Genomic DNA, 21,212 nt, shown 5'->3' with positions numbered 1-21,212 from the left:
GAGAGAAAGAGAAAGAGAGAGACTGGCTAGTGAAAGGGTTGTACCCCTACCAGACAGGCTGGCTAAACCCACCACTGGTGTCTGTGGCTAAACCCACCACTGGTGTCTGTGGCTAAACCCACCACTGGTGTCTGTGGCTAAACCCACCACTGGTGTCTGTGGCTAAACCCACCACTGGTGTCTGTGGCTAAACCCACCACTGGTGTCTGTGGCTAAACCCACCACTGGTGTCCCCGGCTAAACCCACCACTGGTGTCTGTGGCTAAACCCACCACTGGTGTCTGTGGCTAAACCCACCACTGGTGTCTGTGGCTAAACCCACCACTGGTGTCCCCGGCTAAACCCACCACTGGTGTCCCCGGCTAAACCCACCACTGGTGTCTGTGGCTAAACCCACCACTGGTGTCCCCGGCTAAACCCACAACTGGTGTCTGTGGCTAAACCCACCACTGGTGTCTGTGGCTAAACCCACCACTGGTGTCTGTGGCTAAACCCACCACTGGTGTCCCCGGCTAAACCCACCACTGGTGTCCCCGGCTAAACCCACCACTGGTGTCCCCGGCTAAACCCACCACTGGTGTCTGTGGCTAAACCCACCACTGGTGTCTGTGGCTAAACCCACCACTGGTGTCTGTGGCTAAACCCACCACTGGTGTCCCCGGCTAAACCCACCACTGGTGTCCCCGGCTAAACCCACCACTGGTGTCTGTGGCTAAACCCACCACTGGTGTCCCCGGCTAAACCCACCACTGGTGTCTGTGGCTAAACCCACCACTGGTGTCCCCGGCTAAACCCACCACTGGTGTCTGTGGCTAAACCCACAACTGGTGTCTGTGGCTAAACCCACCACTGGTGTCTGTGGCTAAACCCACAACTGGTGTCTGTGGCTAAACCCACCACTGGTGTCTGTGGCTAAACCCACAACTGGTGTCCCCGGCTAAACCCACCACTGGTGTCTGTGGCTAAACCCACCACTGGTGTCCCCGGCTAAACCCACCACTGGTGTCCCCGGCTAAACCCACCACTGGTGTCTGTGGCTAAACCCACAACTGGTGTCTGTGGCTAAACCCACCACTGGTGTCTGTGGCTAAACCCACCACTGGTGTCTGTGGCTAAACCCACCACTGGCTAAACCCACCACTGTTGTCCGTAGCTAAACCCACCACTGGCTAAACCCACCACTGGTGTCTGTGGCTAAACCCACCACTGGTGTCCGTGGCTAAACCCACCACTGGTGTCTGTGGCTAAACCCACCACTGGTGTCCGTGGCTAAACCCACCACTGGTGTCCGCGGCTAAACCCACCACTGGTGTCTGTGGCTAAACCCACCACTGGTGTCTGTGGCTAAACCCACCACTGGTGTCTGTGGCTAAACCCACCACTGGCTAAACCCACCACTGTTGCCCGTAGCTAAACCCACCACTGGCTAAACCCACCACTGGTGTCTGTGGCTAAACCCACCACTGGTGTCCGTGGCTAAACCCACCACTGGTGTCTGTGGCTAAACCCACCACTGGTGTCCGTGGCTAAACCCACCACTGGTGTCCGCGGCTAAACCCACCACTGGTGTCTGTGGCTAAACCCACCACTGGTGTCTGTGGCTAAACCCACCACTGGTGTCTGTGGCTAAACCCACCACTGGTGTCTGTGGCTAAACCCACCACTGGTGTCCGTGGCTAAACCCACCACTGGTGTCCGCGGCTAAACCCACCACTGGTGTCTGTGGCTAAACCCACCACTGGTGTCTGTGGCTAAACCCACCACTGGTGTCCGTGGCTAAACCCACCGCTGGTGTCCCAGGCTAAACCCACCGCTGGTGTCCCAGGCTAAACCCACCGCTGGTGTCTGTGGCTAAACCCACCACTGGTGTCCCAGGCTAAACCCACCGCTGGCTAAACCCACCACTGGTGTCCCAGGCTAAACCCACCGCTGGTGTCCCCGGCTAAACCCACCACTGGCGTCCCAGGCTAAACCCACCGCTGGCTAAACCCACCACTGGTGTCCCAGGCTAAACCCACCACTGGTGTCTGTGGCTAAACCCACCACTGGTGTCTGTGGCTAAACCCACCAATGGTGTCTGTGGCTAAACCCACCGCTGGTGTCCCCGGCTAAACCCACCACTGGTGTCCCAGGCTAAACCCACCGCTGGTGTCCCCGGCTAAACCCACCGCTGGTGTCCCCGGCTAAACCCACCACTGGTGTCCCTGGCTAAACCCACCACTGGTGTCCCAGGCTAAACCCACCACTGGTGTCCCAGGCTAAACCCACCACTGGTGTCCCAGGCTAAACCCACCACTGGTGTCTGTGGCTAAACCCACCTTTATTTTCATGTCCTCCAACAAACGGAGTTTGCTAAACGGCAGTGGAGCTTGGATTGGAACCGGACCAGTGGAACTTAGTTTGGAACCGGACCAGTGGAACTTGGTTTGGAACCGGACCAGTGGAGCTTGGTTTGGAACCGGACCAGTGGAGCTTGGTTTGGAACCGGACCAGTGGAGCTTGGATTGGAACCGGACCAGTGGAGCTTGGATTGGAACCTGACCAGTGGAGCTTGGATTGGAACCGGACCAGTGGAGTTTGGTTTGGAACCGGACCAGTGGAGTTTGGATTGGAACCGGACCAGTGGAGCTTGGTTTGGAACCGGACCAGTGGAGTTTGTTTGGAACCGGACCAGTGGAGTTTGGATTGGAACCGGACCAGTGGAGCTTGGTTTGGAACCGGACAAGTGGAGTTTGGATTGGAACCGGACCAGTGCAGTTTGGATTGGAACCGGACCAGTGGAGTTTGGATTGGAACCGGACCAGTGGTGTTTGGATTGGAGCCGGACCAGTGGAACTTGGATTGGAACCGGACCAGTGGAACTTGGATTGGAACATAGATCTCTTTGACCACGCAGAACAGTGGTGGGTTTAGTGTTGAAAGATTTTTGACCCATAAATAACTCATATCTTTAATATACCAAGTATAAAATAGTATAATTATTAAAAGTATAAAATAATATAACTTTTAAAAGTATAAAATAATATAATAATTAAAGGTATAAAATAATATAATTATAAGAAGTATAAAATAATATAATTATAAGTATAAAATAATATAATTATAAGAGGTATAAAATAATATAATTATTAGAGGTATAAAATAATATAATTATAAGAGGTATAAAATAAAATAATTGTCTAAATATTTTGATCATAGTATTTGTATTATTTATTTTATACAGTTTTCTCATCTTTATCAACCATGTCTGTCTGTCTGTCTGTCTGTCTGCCTGTCTGTCTGCCTGTCTGTCTGTAACCATGTCTGTCTGTCTGTCTGTCTGTCTGTCTGTGTCTGTCTGTCTGTCTGTCTGTAACCATGGCTGTCTGTCTCTCTGTCTGTCTGTAACCATGGCTGTCTGTCTGTAACCATGGCTGTCCGTCTGTCTGTCTGTCTGTCTGTCTGTAACCATGGCTGTCTGCCTGTAACCATGTCTGTCTGTCTGTCTGTCTGTCTGTAACCATGTATGTCCGTCTGTCTGTCTGTCTGTAACCATGTCTGTCTGTCTGTCCGTAACCATGTCTGTCTGTCTGTCTGTCTGTCTGTCTGTCTGTCTGTCTGTCTGTCTGTCTGTCTGTCTGTCTGTCTGTCTGTAACCATGTCTGTCTGTCTGTCTGTCTGTAACCATGTCTGTCTGTCTGTCTGTAACCTGTCTGTCTGTCTGTCTGTCTGTCTGTCTGTCTGTCTGTCTGTCTGTCTGTCTGTCTGTAACCATGTCTGTCTGTCTGTCTGTAACCATGTCTGTCTGTCTGTCTGTCTGTCTGTCTCTCTGTCTGTCTGTCTGTCTGTAACTATGTCTGTCTGTCTGTAACCATGGTGTCTGCCTGTAACCATGGCTGTCTGCCTGTAACCATGTTTGTCTGTCTGTCTGTAACCATGTCTGTCTGTCTGTCTGTCTGTCTGTCTGTCTGTCTGTCTGTCTGTCTGTAACTGTCTGTCTGTCTGTAACCATGTCTGTCTGTCTGTCTGTCTGTCTGTCTGTCTGTCTGTCTGTCTGTAACCATGTCTGTCTGTCTGTCTGTAACCATGTCTGTCTGTCTGTCTGTCTGTCTGTCTGTCTGTCTGTCTGTCTGTCTGTCTGTCTGTCTGTAACCATGTCTGTCTGTCTGTCTGTCTGTCTGTCTGTCTGTCTGTCTGTAACCATGTCTGTCTGTCTGTCTGTATGTCTGTAACCATGTCTGTCTGTCTGTAACCATGTCTGTCTGTCTGTCTGTCTGTCTGTAACCATGTCTGTCTGTCTGTCTGTATGTCTGTAACCATGTCTGTCTGTCTGTAACCATGTCTGTCTGTCTGTAACCATGGTGTCTGACTCCATCAGCAAAGTCTCATATTTATCATCAGGATAACCTTTGCATGTCTCTAATCTGACTCTCCACTACTCATGCAAATACAGCCTTAACTACAGTACAGACACAGCCCTAACTACAGAACAGACACAGCCCTAACTACAGTACAGACACAGCCCTAACTACAGAACAGACACAGCCCTAACTACAGTACAGACACAGCCCTAACTACAGAACAGACACAGCCCTAACTACAGAACAGACACAGCCCTAACCACAGAACAGACACAGCCCTAACCACAGAACAGACACAGCCCTAACTACACAACAGACACAGCCCTAACTACAGAACAGACACAGCCTTAACTACAGAACAGACACAGCCCTAACTACAGAACAGACACAGCCCTAACTACAGAACAGACACAGCCCTAACTACAGAACAGACACAGCCCTAACTACAGAACAGACACAGCCCTAACTACAGAACAGACACAGCCCTAACTACAGAACAGACACAACCCTAACTGCAGAACAGACACAGCCCTAACTACAGAACAGACACAGCCCTAACTACAGAACAGACACAGCCCTAACTACAGAATAGACACAGCCATAACTACAGAACAGACACAGCCCTAACTACAGTACAGACACAGCCCTAACTACAGAACAGACACAGCCATAACTACAGAACAGACACAGCCATAACTACAGTACAGACACAGCCATAACTACAGAACAGACACAGCCCTAACTACAGAACAGACACAGCCCTAACTACAGAATAGACATAGCCCTAACTACAGAACAGACACAGCCCTAACTACAGAACAGACACAGCCCTAAATACAGTAACGACACATCCCTAACTACAGAACAGACACAGCCCTAACTACAGAACAGACACAGCCCTAACTACAAAACAGACACAGCCCTAACTACAGAATAGACACAGCCCTAACTACAGAACAGACACAGCCCTAAATACAGTAACGACACATCCCTAAATACAGTAACGACACATCCCTAACTACAGAACAGACACAGCCCTAACTACAGAACAGACACAGCCCTAACTACAGAATAGACACAGCCCTAACTACAGAACAGACACAGCCCTAACTACAGAACAGACACAGCCCTAAATACAGTAACGACACATCCCTAACTACAGAACAGACACAGCCCTAACTACAGAACAGACACAGCCCTAACTACAGTACAGACACAGCCATAACTACAGAACCTGATATATACAGCCCTAACTACAAACAGCCATAACTAAAGAGCCTAGCTACACAGCCCTGTAACCTAGCTACACAGCCCTGTCACCTAGCTACACAGCCCTGTCACCTAGCTACACAGCCCTGTCACCTAGCTATACAGCCCTGTAACCTAGCTACACAGCCCTGTCACCTAAATACACAGCCCTGTCACCTAGCTACACAGCCCTGTAACCTAGCTACACAGCCCTGTCACCTAACTATACAGCCCTGTCACCTAACTACACAGCCCTGTCACCTAGCTATACAGCCCTGTAACCTAACTACACAGCCCTGTCACCTAGCTACACAGCCCTGTAACCTAGCTACACAGCCCTGTCACCTAGCTACACAGTCCTGTAACCTAGCTACACAGCCCTGTAACCTAGCTACACAGCCCTGTCACCTAACTATACAGCCCTGTCACCTAACTACACAGCCCTGTCACCTAGCTATACAGCCCTGTAACCTAACTACACAGCCCTGTCACCTAGCTACACAGCCCTGTAACCTAGCTACACAGCCCTGTCACCTAGCTACACAGCCCTGTAACCTAGCTACACAGCCCTGTCACCTAGCTACACAGCCCTGTAACCTAGCTACACAGCCCTGTCACCTAGCTACACAGCCCTGTCACCTAGCTACACAGCCCTGTCACCTAGCTACACAGCCCTGTAACCTAGCTACACAGCCCTGTCACCTAGCTACACAGCCCTGTAACCTAGCTACACAGCCCTGTCACCTAGCTACACAGCCCTGTAACCTAGCTACACAGCCCTGTCACCTAGCTACACAGCCCTTTCACCTAGCTACACAGCCCTGTCACCTAGCTACACAGCCCTGTCACCTAGCTACACAGCCCTGTCACCTAACTACACAGCCCTGTCACCTAACTACACAGCCCTGTCACCTAAGCTACACAGCCCTGTCACCTAACTACACAGCCCTGTGGCCTAACTATACAGCCCTGTAACCTAGCTACACAGCCCTGTCACCTAACTATACAGCCCTGTCACCTAGCTACACCGCCCTGTCACCTCGCTACACAGCCCTGTCACCTAGCTACACAGCCCTGTCACCTAGCTACACAGCCCTGTCACCTCGCTACACAGCCCTGTCACCTCGCTACACAGCCCTGTCACCTAGCTACACAGCCCTGTCACCTAGCTACACAGCCCTGTCACCTCGCTACACAGCCCTGTCACCTAGCTACACAGCCCTTTAACCTAACTACACAGCCCTGTCCCCTAGCTACACACCCCTGTCACCTCGCTACACCAGCTCTGTCAGGAGGAATGGGTCAAAATTCAGCCAACTTATTGTGGGAAGCTTGTGGAAGGCTACCCAAAATGTTTGACCCAAGTTAAACAATTTAAAGGCAATGCTACCAAATACTAATTGACTGTATGTAAACTTCTGACCCACTGGGAATGTGATGAAAGAAATAACATCTGAAATAAATCATTCTCTCTACTGTTATTATTTCACATTCTTAAAATAAAGTGGTGATCCTAACTGAACTAAGACAGGGAATTTTTACTAGGATTAAATGTCAGGAATAGTTAAATACTGAGTTTAAATGTATTTGGCTCAGGTGTATGTAAACTTCTGACTTCAACTGTATACTAACCAGACTATACAGCTGATTCTACTGTAGGTAGATCTATACTAACCAGACTATACAGCTGATTCTACTGTAGGTAGATCTATACTAACCAGACTATACAGCTGATTCTACTGTAGGTAGATCTATACTAACCAGACTATACAGCTGATTCTACTGTAGGTAGATCTATACTAACCAGACTATACAGCTGATTCTACTGTAGGTAGATCTATACTAACCAGACTATACAGCTGATTCTACTGTAGGTAGATCTATAATAACCAGACTATACAGCTGATTCTACTGTAGGTAGATCTATACTAACCAGACTATACAGCTGATTCTACTGTAGGTAGACCTATGATAACCAGACTATAGACTGAGTGCTAGGCTACTGTACTGTAAGTTATTTGTATTCCCAGGTAGGAACAGAGATCAAAGCTGACTTTATTTGCCAACTCAGAGCCGTAATGGATGCTATTATTACCTGTGGCTGATACATGAAAGATTAGACTTCAACATATTGACTGGATAAACAGAGGGGAAGGGCCTAAAGCTGCTATGGAAATGAAAATAAAACAGGTTGTGAAGGTCAGATATAGTCGTTCAGAGAGGCTATGTAACACAGAGAGAGAGACAAGGAATCAGGATGTCCGTGCTGCAGAGAGGCTATGTAACACAGAGAGAGAGACAAGGATTCAGGATGTCCGTGCTGCAGAGAGGCTATGTAACACAGAGAGAGAGACAAGGATTCGGGATGTCCGTGCTGCAGAGAGGCTATGTAACACAGAGAGAGAGACAAGGATTCGGGATGTCCGTGCTGCAGAGAGGCTATGTAACACAGAGAGAGAGACAAGGATTCAGGATGTCCGTGCTGCAGAGAGGCTATGTAACACAGAGAGAGAGACAAGGATTCAGGATGTCCGTGCTGCAGAGAGGCTATGTAACACAGAGAGAGAGACAAGGATTCAGGATGTCCGTGCTGCAGAGAGGCTATGTAACACAGAGAGAGAGACAAGGATTCGGGATGTCCGTGCTGCAGAGAGGCTATGTAACACAGAGAGAGAGACAAGGATTCGGGATGTCCGTGCTGCAGAGAGGCTATGTAACACAGAGAGAGAGACAAGGATTCAGGATGTCCGTGCTGCAGAGAGGCTATGTAACACAGAGAGAGAGACAAGGATTCAGGATGTCCGTGCTGCATATAACAGGCTTAATGAGAGCCACACAGCTCCGTATCACTGTTTACCCTGGGAGGGGCTGGAGGCAGGGCTGGAAGCAGGGTAGGGGGCTGGAAGCAGGGCAACAGGATGAAGACTGGAGGCGGAAGGCAGGATAGGTAGCTGAGCAGGAGGCTGAAGTTTGGAAACAGGACAGGAGGCAGAAGGCTAGAGGCTGGAGGCAGGGCAGGAGGCAGTGCTGGAGGTAGGGCAGGAGGCTGGGCTGGAGGATGGGCTGAAGGCTGGAGGCTAGGCTAAAGACAGGATAGGAGGCTGGGCAGGAGACTATGCTAAAGATAGGGCAGGAGGCTAGGCAGGAGGCTAGGCTAAAGACAGGGCAGGAGGCTAGGCAGGATGCTGGGCTAAAGACAGGGCAGGAGGCTGGGCAGGAGACTAGGCTAAAGACAGGGCATGAGGCTAGGCAGGACACTGAAATGGGCTAAAGACAGGGCATGAGGCTAGGCAGGACACTGAAATGGGCTAAAGACAGGGCATGAGGCTAGGAAGGACACTGAAATGGGCTAAAGACAGGGCATGAGGCTAGGCAGGACACTGAAATGGGCTAAAGACAGGGCATGAGGCTAGGCAGGACGCTGAGCTGGGCTAAAGACAGGGCATGAGGCTGGGCAGGAGGCTGGACTAAAGATAGGGCATGAGGCTTGGCAGGAGGCTAGGCTAAAGACAGGGCAGGAGGCTGGGCAGGACACAGAGCTGGGCTAAAGACAGGGCATGAGGCTTGGCAGGAGGCTAGGCTAAAGACAGGGCAGGAGGCTGGGCAGGGCACTGAGCTGGGCTAAAGACAGGGCAGGAGGCTGGGCTAAAGACAGGGCAGGTGACTTGACAGGACGCTGGGCTGGGTTAAAGACAGGGCAGGAGGCTGGGCAGGACACTGGGCTGGGTTAAAGACAGGGCAGGAGACTTGGCAGGATGCTGGGCTGGGTTAAAGACAGGGCAGGAGACTTGGCAGGATGCTGGGCTGGGTTAAAGACAGGGCAGGAGATTGGGAAGGAGGCTGGGCTGGGTTAAAGACAGGGCAGGAGATTGGGAAGGAGGCTGGGCTGGGTTAAAGACAAGGCAGGAGATTGGGAAGGAGGCTGGGCTGGGTTAAAGACAAGGCAGGAGATTGGGAAGGAGGCTGGGCTGGGTTAAAGACAGGCAGGAGGGGGCAGCTGGGCTGGGTTAAAGACAGGGAAGGAGGCTGGGCTGGGTTAAAGACAGGGAAGGAGGCTGGGCTGGGTTAAAGACAAGGCAGGAGATTGGGAAGGAGGCTGGGCTGGGTTAAAGACAGGGGAGGAGATTGGGAAGGAGGCTGGGCTGGGTTAAAGACAGGGGAAGAGGCTGGGCTGACACAATGGCCACTGTGTTTTCACTCTCTATCTCCCCTGGTCCTTTCCACAAGCAGATTCCAACCATTCAATTATTAACCAGAAAGAAAATGTGTTTGATTTTGCCATTATCTGAGGAGGAACAAAGGAAGCCAGGATTGTTTGTTTGTGTGTGTGTGTGTGTGTGTGTGTGTGTGTGTGTGTGTGTGTGTGTGTGTGTGTGTGTGTGTGTGTGTGTGTGTGTGTGTGTGTGTGTGTGTGAGAGAGAGCCATTGTGACATTGCCATGGCAAAACAGAACCACCTGCAAATAAATGAGCCAGCCAATAATATTGACCGCAACGCTGCTAACATCTGACATCATTAGGTATGGAACACGAAGTCCCAACCGCTGGACTATTCTGGGGCTCCATCCCACATGGCTCCCCATTCTCTACCACTGGACCATTCTGGGGCTCCATCCCACATGGCTCCCCATTCTCTACCGCTGGACCATTCTGGGGCTCCATCCCACATGGCTCCCCATTCTCTACCACTGGACCATTCTGGGGCTACATCCCACATGGCTCCTCATTCTCTACCACTGGACCATTCTGGGGCTATCATCCCCCACATGGCTCCCCATTCTCTACCACTGGACCATTCTGGGGCTACATCCCACATGGCTCCCCATTCTCTACCACTGGACCATTCTGGGGCTACATCCCACATGGCTCCCCATTCTCTACCACTGGACCATTCTGGGGCTACATCCCACATGGCTCCCCATTCTCTACCACTGGACCATTCTGGGGCTACATCCCACATGGCTCCCCATTCTCTACCGCTGGACCATTCTGGGGCTACATCCCACATGGCTCCCCATTCTCTACCACTGGACCATTCTGGGGGCTACATCCCACATGGCTCCCCATTCTCTACCGCTGGACCATTCTGGGGGCTACATCCCACATGGCTCCCCATTCTCTACCGCTGGACCATTCTGGGGCTCCATCCCACATGGCTCCCCATTCTCTACCACTGGACCATTCTGGAGCTACATCCCACAGGGCTCCCCATTCTCTACCACTGGACCATTCTGGAGCTACATCCCACCTACATCCCACTCCATCCCACCCCCACTCTCTACACAGTGCCCTACTGTGACCTGTAGTGGCTGATATCACAGTCTGATAGAGACCTGTAGTGGCTGATATCACAGTCTGATAGAGACCTGTAGTGGCTCCCATGTTACCCCACTCTGTCGTACACTCCACTGGCTTCCAGTCAAAGCTTGCATCAACTTCAAGACCCTGGTGCTTGCCTACAGAGCAGCAAGGGGAACTGGTCCTCCTTACCTTCAGGTTATTCTCAAAACCTACATCCCAACCTGAGCACTCCTTTCTGCCATATCTGGTCTCTTGCCCCTCCCAGCCCTACGGGAGGGCAGCTCCCACTCAGCCCAGTCCAAGCTCTTCTCTGTCCTGGAACCCCAATGTCCACTCATCCCAGTCCAAGCTGTTCTCTGTCCCGGAACCCCAATGTCCACTCAGCCCAGTCCAAGCTCTTCTCTGTCCCGGAACCCCAATGTCCATTCATCCCAGTCCAAGCTCTTCTCTGTCCCGGAACCCCAATGTCCACTCATCCCAGTCCAAGCTCTTCTCTGTCCCGGAACCCCAATGTCCATTCATCCCAGTCCAAGCTCTTCTCTGTCCTCGCACCCCAATGTCCACTCATCCCAGTCCAAGCTCTTCTCTGTCCTCGCACCCCAATGTCCACTCATCCCAGTCCAAGCTCTTCTCTGTCCTGGAACCCCAATGTCCACTCATCCCAGTCCAAGCTCTTCTCTGTCCTCGCACCCCAATGTCCACTCATCCCAGTCCAAGCTCTTCTCTGTCCTGGAACCCCAATGTCCACTCATCCCAGTCCAAGCTTTTCTCTGTCCTCGCACCCCAATGTCCACTCATCCCAGTCTAAGCTCTTCTCTGTCCTCGCACCCCAATGTCCACTCATCCCAGTCCAAGCTCTTCTCTGTCCTCGCACCCCAATGTCCACTCATCCCAGTCCAAGCTCTTCTCTGTCCTCACACCCCAATATCCACTCATCCCAGTCCAAGCTCTTCCCTGTCCTGGAACCCCAATGTCCACTCATCCGAGTCCAAGCTCTTCTCTGTCCCGGAACCCCAATGTCCACTCATCCCAGTCCAAGCTCTTCTCTGTCCTCACACCCCAATGTCCACTCATCCCAGTCCAAGCTCTTCTCTGTCCCGGAACCCCAATGTCCACTCATCCCAGTCCAAGCTCTTCTCTGTCCTCACACCCCAATGTCCACTCATCCCAGTCCGAGCTCTTCTCTGTCCTGGAACTCCAATGGTGGAAACAGCTTCCCCCTGAAGTCAGGACAGCGGAGTCCCTGCTCATCTTTCAAAAACACCTGAAACCCTACCTCTGGGGAGTCTCTAGACATCTGAAACCCTACCTCTGGAGAGTCTCTAAACATCTGAAACACTACCTCTGGGGAGTCTGTAGACATATGAAACCCTACCTCTGGAGAGTCTCTAGACATCTGAAACCCTACCTCTGGAGAGTCTCTAAACATCTGAAACCCTACCTCTGGAGAGTCTCTAGACATCTGAAACCCTACCTCTGGAGAGTCTCTAGACATCTGAAACCCTACCTCTGGAGAGTCTCTAGACATCTGAACCCCTACCTCTGGGGAGTCTCTAAACATCTGAAACCCTACCTCTGGGGAGTCTCTAAACATCTGAAACACTACCTCTGGGGAGTCTGTAGACATATGAAACCCTACCTCTGGAGAGTCTCTAGACATCTGAAACCCTACCTCTGGAGAGTCTCTAAACATCTGAAACCCTACCTCTGGAGAGTCTCTAGACATCTGAAACCCTACCTCTGGAGAGTCTCTAGACATCTGAAACCCTACCTCTGGGGAGTCTCTAGACATCTGAAACTCTACCTCTGGAGAGTCTCTAGATATCTGAAACCCTACCTCTGGAGAGTCTCTAAACATCTGAAACCCTACCTCTGGAGAGTCTCTAGACATCTGAAACCCTACCTCTGGAGAGTCTCTAGACATCTGAAACCCTACCTCTGGAGAGTCTCTAGACATCTGAAACCCTACCTCTGGAGAGTCTCTAGACATATGAAACCCTACCTCTGGAGAGTCTCTAGACATCTGAACCCCTACCTCTGGAGAGTATCTTAAACACTAATATATGCCCTTTAGCAGACACTTTTATCCAAAGCGACTTACATTCATGCGTGGATATATTTTTTTACATCTGGGTGGTCCCAGGAATTTAACCCACTTGTGTTGCAAGAGCCATGTACTCCCGACCGTGCCCCACAGAGGACCACGACTCCATGTCAGAACAAACAGGAAGGGGAGGAGCCATGTACTACCGACCGTGCCTCACAGAGGACCACCATGTCAGAACAAACAGGAAGGGGAGGAGCCATGTACTACCGACCGTGCCCCACAGAGGACCACGACTCCATGTCAGAACAAACAGGAAGGGGAGGAGCCATGTACTACCGACCGTGCCCCACAGAGGACCACCATGTCAGAACAAACAGGAAGGGGAGGAGCCATGTACTACCGACCGTGCCCCACAGAGGACCACCATGTCAGAACAAACAGGAAGGGGAGGAGCCATGTACTACTGACCGTGCCCCACAGAGGACCACCATGTCAGAACAAACATGAAGGTTAAGCTCAGCTCCGTGTCTGAGGAACAACAACATCATGATAACTTCTCCTGATGACAGATTGTTCTGTATCACCAGACCAGATCTGCTAGTTTAAAACCACTTCCCTTCCCGGTGACGTTATTCTCTAAACAAACCGTCTGTGACTTCCAGAAGAGGAAGTGACATGCTGTATTGTACTGTATTAGCGTACCTCAGTAACATCATGCAGTTGAATGTAAACAGGTTGTTGTCGTCCTGTACTCGCCTGGAGGCTCAGAGCTTCAACATATGTCCCCAAATGGCACCCTATTCCCTACGAAGTGCACTACTTTAGACCAGGGCCCTATGGCACCCTATTCCCTACGAAGTGCACTACTTTAGACCAGGGCCCTATGGCACCCTGTTCCCTACGAAGTGCACTACTTTAGACCAGGGCCCTATGGCACCCTATTCCCTACGAAGTGCACTACTTTAGACCAGGGCCCTATGGCACCCTGTTCCCTACGAAGTGCACTACTTTAGACCAGGGCCCTATGGCACCCTATTCCCTACGAAGTGCACTACTTTAGACCAGGGCCCTATGCACCCTATTCCCTACGAAGTGCACTACTTTAGACCAGGGCCCTATGGCACCCTGTTCCCTACGAAGTGCACTACTTTAGACCAGGGCCCTATGGCACCCTGTTCCCTACGAAGTGCACTACTTTAGACCAGGGCCCTATGGCACCCTGTTCCCTACGAAGTGCACTACTTTAGACCAGGGCCCTGTTGGAATACTGTGCCATTTGGGACACAGTCTTAATCTCCTATTAAACTATGTCCATCATGTTGTCTAGTAGGAGGCAGCCATGTTGTTTTTCTGCCTGTCAAGTCATCGTCCACCTAATAGGATCAACTGCATCACGTGTCTGATGAAGACGATGAAGACTCATATCACTATGTGGCGAAGACTAACCTCCACCGTCAAACACACTAACGTCAGCTTGAGCTCCTTACGTTATCTCTGCTAAATCCCTCAGATCTCAAACCCGGCTGCCGGCGAGAGCTCATTTTAATTTCAGAGGCATGAGGGAGACCAGAGAGAACAGACAAGAGGTAAATAAGTTCATGAGGAAAACCAACAACCATGAAGTATATTTCAACCAGTATAAAAGTACAACTAGCTGTTTGAAAGGGGAAGCTAGTCTTGGACAGAACATCAGCTGTCAGTGAACAGAGGATCCTGAATGAGACAACACTCCTAGGTGACCACTTCTGCCATGTTCAGTGACATAGAAAGCTCTCCTGTATCGTCCAACAGAGTCTACCTGTATAATGGAACATTACACACAGTTACTATGTATCTTATTGTCTGTTCTGTGTTCCTCTCCCTGAACACAGTTACTATGTATCTTACTGTCTGTTCTGTGTTCCTCTCCCTGAACAGACAGTTACTATGTATCTTATTGTCTGTTCTGTGTTCCTCTCCCTGAACACACAGTTACTATGTATCTTATTGTCTGTTCTGTGTTCCTCTCCCTGAACACACAGTTACTATGTATCTTACTGTCTGTTCTGTGTTCCTCTCCCTGAACACACAGTTACTATGTATCTTACTGTCTGTTCTGTGTTCCTCTCCCTGAACACACAGTTACTATGTATCTTACTGTCTGTTCTGTGTTCCTCTCCCTGAACAGACAGTTACTATGTATCTTATTGTCTGTTCTGTGTTCCTCTCCCTGAACACACAGTTACTATGTATCTTACTGTCTGTTCTGTGTTCCTCTCCCTGAACACACAGTTACTATGTATCTTACTGTCTGTTCTGTGTTCCTCTCCCTGAACACACAGTTACTATGTATCTTACTGTCTGTTCTGTGTTCCTCTCCCTGAACACACAGTTACTATGTATCTTACTGTCTGTTCTGTGTTCCTCTCCCTGAACAGACAGTTACTATGTATCTTATTGTCTGTTCTGTGTTCCTCTCCCTGAACAGACAGTTACTATGTATCTTACTGTCTGTTCTGTGTTCCTCTCCCTGAACAGACAGTTACTATGTATCTTATTGTCTGTTCTGTGTTCCTCTCCCTGAACAGACAGTTACTATGTATCTTACTGTCTGTTCTGTGTTCCTCTCCCTGAACAGACAGTTACTATGTATCTTATTGTCTGTTCTGTGTTCCTCTCCCTGAACACACAGTTACTATGTATCTTACTGTCTGTTCTGTGTTCCTCTCCCTGAACACACAGTTACTATGTATCTTACTGTCTGTTCTGTGTTCCTCTCCCTGAACACACAGTTACTATGTATCTTACTGTCTGTTCTGTGTTCCTCTCCCTGAACACACAGTTACTATGTATCTTACTGTCTGTTCTGTGTTCCTCTTCCTGCTGATATTCCTTCCTCTGTTGTTATCCTGATAGTTAGTGTCTCAACACACAGGGTAGCAGGCGCTGTGTCTCCCACTGTCTCTGGAGGGAAAGAGGATTGGGAAGATTTATATCCACACACACACACACACACACACACACACACACACACACACACACACACTAATCCCCACCTCATCCTCTTCCTCCTGAGCAAAGCATGCTGGGATATGAAGAGGAAAGGGAGCTTGTGTGTGTGTGTGTGTGTGTGTGTGTGTGTGTGTGTGTGTGTGTGTGTGTGTGTTGTATGAGCTGGTTAGCCATTACCAGGTCAGTCAGTTGGTAAATTAACTTCCATTCTGTCCAACGATGACACTTCACATGTTCACTAGTCCATAATGGACGAACTTTGTTCTGACCCAGTATTTTGACCCAAGATGAACCGACTGAAACATCACACATTTATTTCCACGGCCATTACAAATGGGTACTGTGTCTCTATTACAGTAGTCTATTATAGTAGTCTATTATAGTAGTCTATATACTGTGTCTCTATTACAGTAGTCTATTATAGTAGTCTATTACAGTAGTCTATTATAGTAGTCTATTATAGTAGTCTATATACTGTGTCTCTATTATAGTAGTCTGTTACAGTAGTCTATTATAGTAGTCTATTATAGTAGTCTATATAGTGTGTCTCTATTACAGTAGTCTATTATAGTAGTCTATTACAGTAGTCTATTACAGTAGTCTATTATAGTAGTCTATTACAGTAGTCCATTATAGTAGTCTATTATAGTAGTCTATTATAGTAGTCTATTACAGTAGTCTATTACAGTAGTCCATTACAGTAGTCTATTACAGTAGTCTATTACAGTAGTCTATTACAGTAGTCTATATGCTGTGTCTCTATTATAGTAGTCTATATGATGTGTCTCTATTATAGTAGTCTATTACAGTAGTCTATTACAGTAGTCTATTACAGTAGTCTATTGCAGTAGTCTATTATAGTAGTCTATTATAGTAGTCTATTATAAATCAAATCAAATCAAATCAAAATCAAATCAAATCAAATTTTATTTGTCACATATGGTTAGCAGATGTTAATGTCTGCTTGTGCTTCTAGTTCCGACAATGCAGTAATAACGTAATCTAACTAACAATTCCAAAAAAACTACTGTCATACACAGTGTAAGGGGATAAAGAATATGTACATAGGATATATGAATGAGTGATGGTACAGAGCAGCATAGGCAAGATACAGTAGATGATATTACAGTATATACATATGAGATAAGTAGTATATTACAGTAGTCTATTATAGTAGTCCATTACAGTAGTCTATTATAGTAGTCTATTATAGTAGTCTATATACTGTGTCTCTATTATAGTAGTCTATTACAGTAGTCTATTACAGTAGTCTATTATAGTAGTCTATATGCTGTGTCTCTATTATAGTAGTCTATTACAGTAGTCTATTACAGTAGTCTATTACAGTAGTCTATATACTGTGTCTCTATTACAGTAGTCTATTATAGTAGTATATTACAGTAGTCTATTATAGTAGTCCATTACAGTAGTCTATTATAGTAGTCTATTATAGTAGTCTATATACTGTGTCTCTATTATAGTAGTATATTATAGTAGTCTATTACAGTAGTCTATTACAGTAGTCTATTACAGTAGTCTATTACAGTAGTCTATTATAGTAGTATATTACAGTAGTCTATTATAGTAGTCTATATACTGTGTCTCTATTATAGTAGTCTATTACAGTAGTCTATTATAGTAGTCTATTATAGTAGTATATTACAGTAGTCTATATATGTGTCTCTATTACAGTAGTCTATTATAGTAGTCTATTATATTATAGTAGTATATTACAGTAGTCTATATACTGTGTCTCTATTACAGTAGTCTATTATAGTAGTCTATATACTGTGTCTCTATTATAGTAGTCTATTACAGTAGTCTATTATAGTAGTCTATTACAGTAGTCTATTATAGTAGTCTATATACTGTGTTTCTATTATAGTAGTCTATTACAGTAGTCTATTATAGTAGTCTATTATAGTAGTATATTACAGTAGTCTATTATAGTAGTATATTACAGTAGTCTATATACTGTGTCTCTATTACAGTAGTCTATTATAGTAGTCTATTACAGTAGTCTATTATATTAGTCTATTACAGTAGTCTATTATAGTAGTCTATTATAGTAGTCTATTACAGTAGTCTATATACTGTGTCTCTATTATAGTAGTCTATTACAGTAGTCTATTACAGTAGTCTATATACTGTGTCTCTATTATAGTAGTCTATTATAGTAGTCTATATACTGTGTCTCTATTATAGTAGTATATTATAGTAGTCTATTACAGTAGTCTATTATAGTAGTCTATTATAGTAGTCTATTATTAGTCTATATGTAGTCTCTATTATAGTAGTCTATTATAGTAGTCTATTATAGTAGTCTATATACTGTGTCTCTATTACAGTAGTCTATTATAGTAGTCTATATACTGTGTCTCTATTACAGTAGTCTATTATAGTAGTCTATTATAGTAGTCTATATACTGTGTCTCTATTATAGTAGTTTGTTCTATTATTTTGAGTAGTCTATTTATTTCAGTAGTCTATTATAGTAGTCTATTATAGTAGTCTATTATAGTAGTCTATTATAGTAGTCTATATACTGTGTCTCTATTACAGTAGTCTATTATAGTAGTCTATTATAGTAGTCTATTATAGTAGTCTATTATAGTAGTCTATATACTGTGTCTCTATTATAGTAGTCTGTTACAGTAGTCTATTATAGTAGTCTATTATAGTAGTCTATATAGTGTCTCTATTATAGTAGTCTATTATAGTAGTCTATTACAGTAGTCTATTACAGTAGTCTATTACAGTAGTCTATTATAGTAGTCTATTATAGTAGTCTATTATAGTAGTCTATTACAGTAGTCTATTACAGTAGTCCATTACAGTAGTCTATTACAGTAGTCTATTACAGTAGTCTATTATAGTAGTCTATATGCTGTGTCTCTATTATAGTAGTCTATATGATGTGTCTCTATTATAGTAGTCTATTACAGTAGTCTATTACAGTAGTCTATTACAGTAGTCTATTGCAGTAGTCTATTATAGTAGTCTATTATAGTAGTCTATTATAGTAGTATATTACAGTAGTCTATTATAGTAGTCCATTACAGTAGTCTATTATAGTAGTCTATTATAGTAGTCTATATACTGTGTCTCTATTATAGTAGTCTATTACAGTAGTCTATTACAGTAGTCTATTATAGTAGTCTATATGCTGTGTCTCTATTATAGTAGTCTATTACAGTAGTCTATTACAGTAGTCTATATACTGTGTCTCTATTACAGTAGTCTATTATAGTAGTATATTACAGTAGTCTATTATAGTAGTCTATTATAGTAGTCTATATACTGTGTCTCTATTATAGTAGTATATTACAGTAGTCTATTATAGTAGTCTATTATAGTAGTCTATATACTGTGTCTCTATTATAGTAGTCTATTATAGTAGTCTATTACAGTAGTCTATTACAGTAGTCTATTATAGTAGTCTATTACAGTAGTCTATTATAGTAGTCTATTACAGTAGTCTATTATAGTAGTCTATATACTGTGTCTCTATTATAGTAGTCTATTACAGTAGTCTATTATAGTAGTCTATTACAGTAGTCTATTATAGTAGTATATTACAGTAGTCTATATACTGTGTCTCTATTACAGTAGTCTATTATAGTAGTCTATATTGGAGTCTATTATAGTAGTATATTACAGTAGTCTATATACTGTGTCTCTATTACAGTAGTCTATTATAGTAGTCTATATACTGTGTTTCTATTATAGTAGTCTATTACAGTAGTCTATTATAGTAGTCTATTATAGTAGTATATTACAGTAGTCTATATACTGTGTCTCTATTACAGTAGTCTATTATAGTAGTCTATTACAGTAGTCTATTATAGTAGTCTATTATAGTAGTCTATTATAGTAGTCTATATACTGTGTCTCTATTACAGTAGTCTATTATAGTAGTCTATTACAGTAGTCTATTATATTAGTCTATTACAGTAGTCTATTATAGTAGTCTATTATAGTAGTCTATTACAGTAGTCTATATACTGTGTCTCTATTATAGTAGTCTATTACAGTAGTCTATTACAGTAGTCTATATACTGTGTCTCTATTATAGTAGTCTATTATAGTAGTCTATATACTGTGTCTCTATTATAGTAGTATATTATAGTAGTCTATTACAGTAGTCTATTATAGTAGTCTATTATAGTAGTCTATTATAGTAGTCTATATGCTGTGTCTCTATTATAGTAGTCTATTATAGTAGTCTATTATAGTAGTCTATATACTGTGTCTCTATTACAGTAGTCTATTATAGTAGTCTATATACTGTGTCTCTATTACAGTAGTCTATTATAGTAGTCTATTATAGTAGTCTATATACTGTGTCTCTATTATAGTAGTCTATTATAGTAGTCTATATACTGTGTCTCTATTATAGTAGTCTATTATAGTAGTCTATTACAGTAGTCTATTACAGTAGTCTATATACTGTGTCTCTATTATAGTAGTCTATTATAGTCTATTATAGTAGTCTATTACAGTAGTCTATTATAGTAGTCTATTATAGTAGTCTATTACAGTAGTCTATTATAGTAGTCTATTACAGTAGTCTATATACTGTGTCTCTATTATAGTAGTATATTACAGTAGTCTATTATAGTAGTTTATATACTGTGTCTCTATTATAGTAGTCTATTATAGTAGTCTATTACAGTAGTCTATATACTGTGTCTCTATTATAGTAGTCTATTACAGTAGTCTATTACAGTAGTCTATACACTGTGTCTCTATTATAGTAGTCTATTACAGTAGTCTATATACTGTGTCTCTATTATAGTAGTCTATTACAGTAGTCTATATACTGTGTCTCTATTATAGTAGTCTATTATAGTAGTCTATATACTGTGTCTCTATTATAGTAGTCTATTACAGTAGTCTATTACAGTAGTCTATTATAGTAGTATATTATAGTAGTCTATTATAGTAATCTATATACTGTGTCTCTATTACAGTAGTCTATTATAGTAGTCTATTATAGTAGTCTATTATAGTAGTATTTTATAGTAGTCTATTATAGTAGTCTATATACTGTGTCTCTATTATAGTAGTCTATATACTGTGTCTCTATTATAGTAGTCTATTACAGTAGTCTATTATAGTAGTCTATTATAGTAGTCTATATACTGTGTCTCTATTATAGTAGTCTATTACAGTAGTCTATTACAGTAGTCTATTACAGTAGTCTATTATAGTAGTCTATTATAGTAGTCTATATACTGTGTCTCTATTATAGTAGTCTATTACAGTAGTCTATTACAGTAGTCT

At 44.9% G+C, this 21,212-nt stretch overlaps 1 protein-coding gene across 1 annotated transcript in view; it reads right to left on the bottom strand.

Annotated features, from left to right (window-relative positions):
• Positions 1-21,212, bottom strand: part of eps8a (epidermal growth factor receptor pathway substrate 8a) — a 163,210-nt gene that overhangs the window by 105,470 nt on the left and 36,528 nt on the right. The window contains 1 exon segment of the mRNA XM_042317247.1: positions 15,773-15,878. The gene's annotated coding sequence lies outside the window, so the exon portion shown is untranslated.

This window comes from Oncorhynchus tshawytscha, unplaced genomic scaffold, assembly GCF_018296145.1.
Source record: "Oncorhynchus tshawytscha isolate Ot180627B unplaced genomic scaffold, Otsh_v2.0 Un_contig_1152_pilon_pilon, whole genome shotgun sequence".
Taxonomy (NCBI): Eukaryota; Metazoa; Chordata; class Actinopteri; order Salmoniformes; family Salmonidae; genus Oncorhynchus; species Oncorhynchus tshawytscha.
The sequence above is the reverse complement of the archived record's forward strand: the minus strand, read 5'-3'. Positions and strand labels throughout refer to the sequence as shown.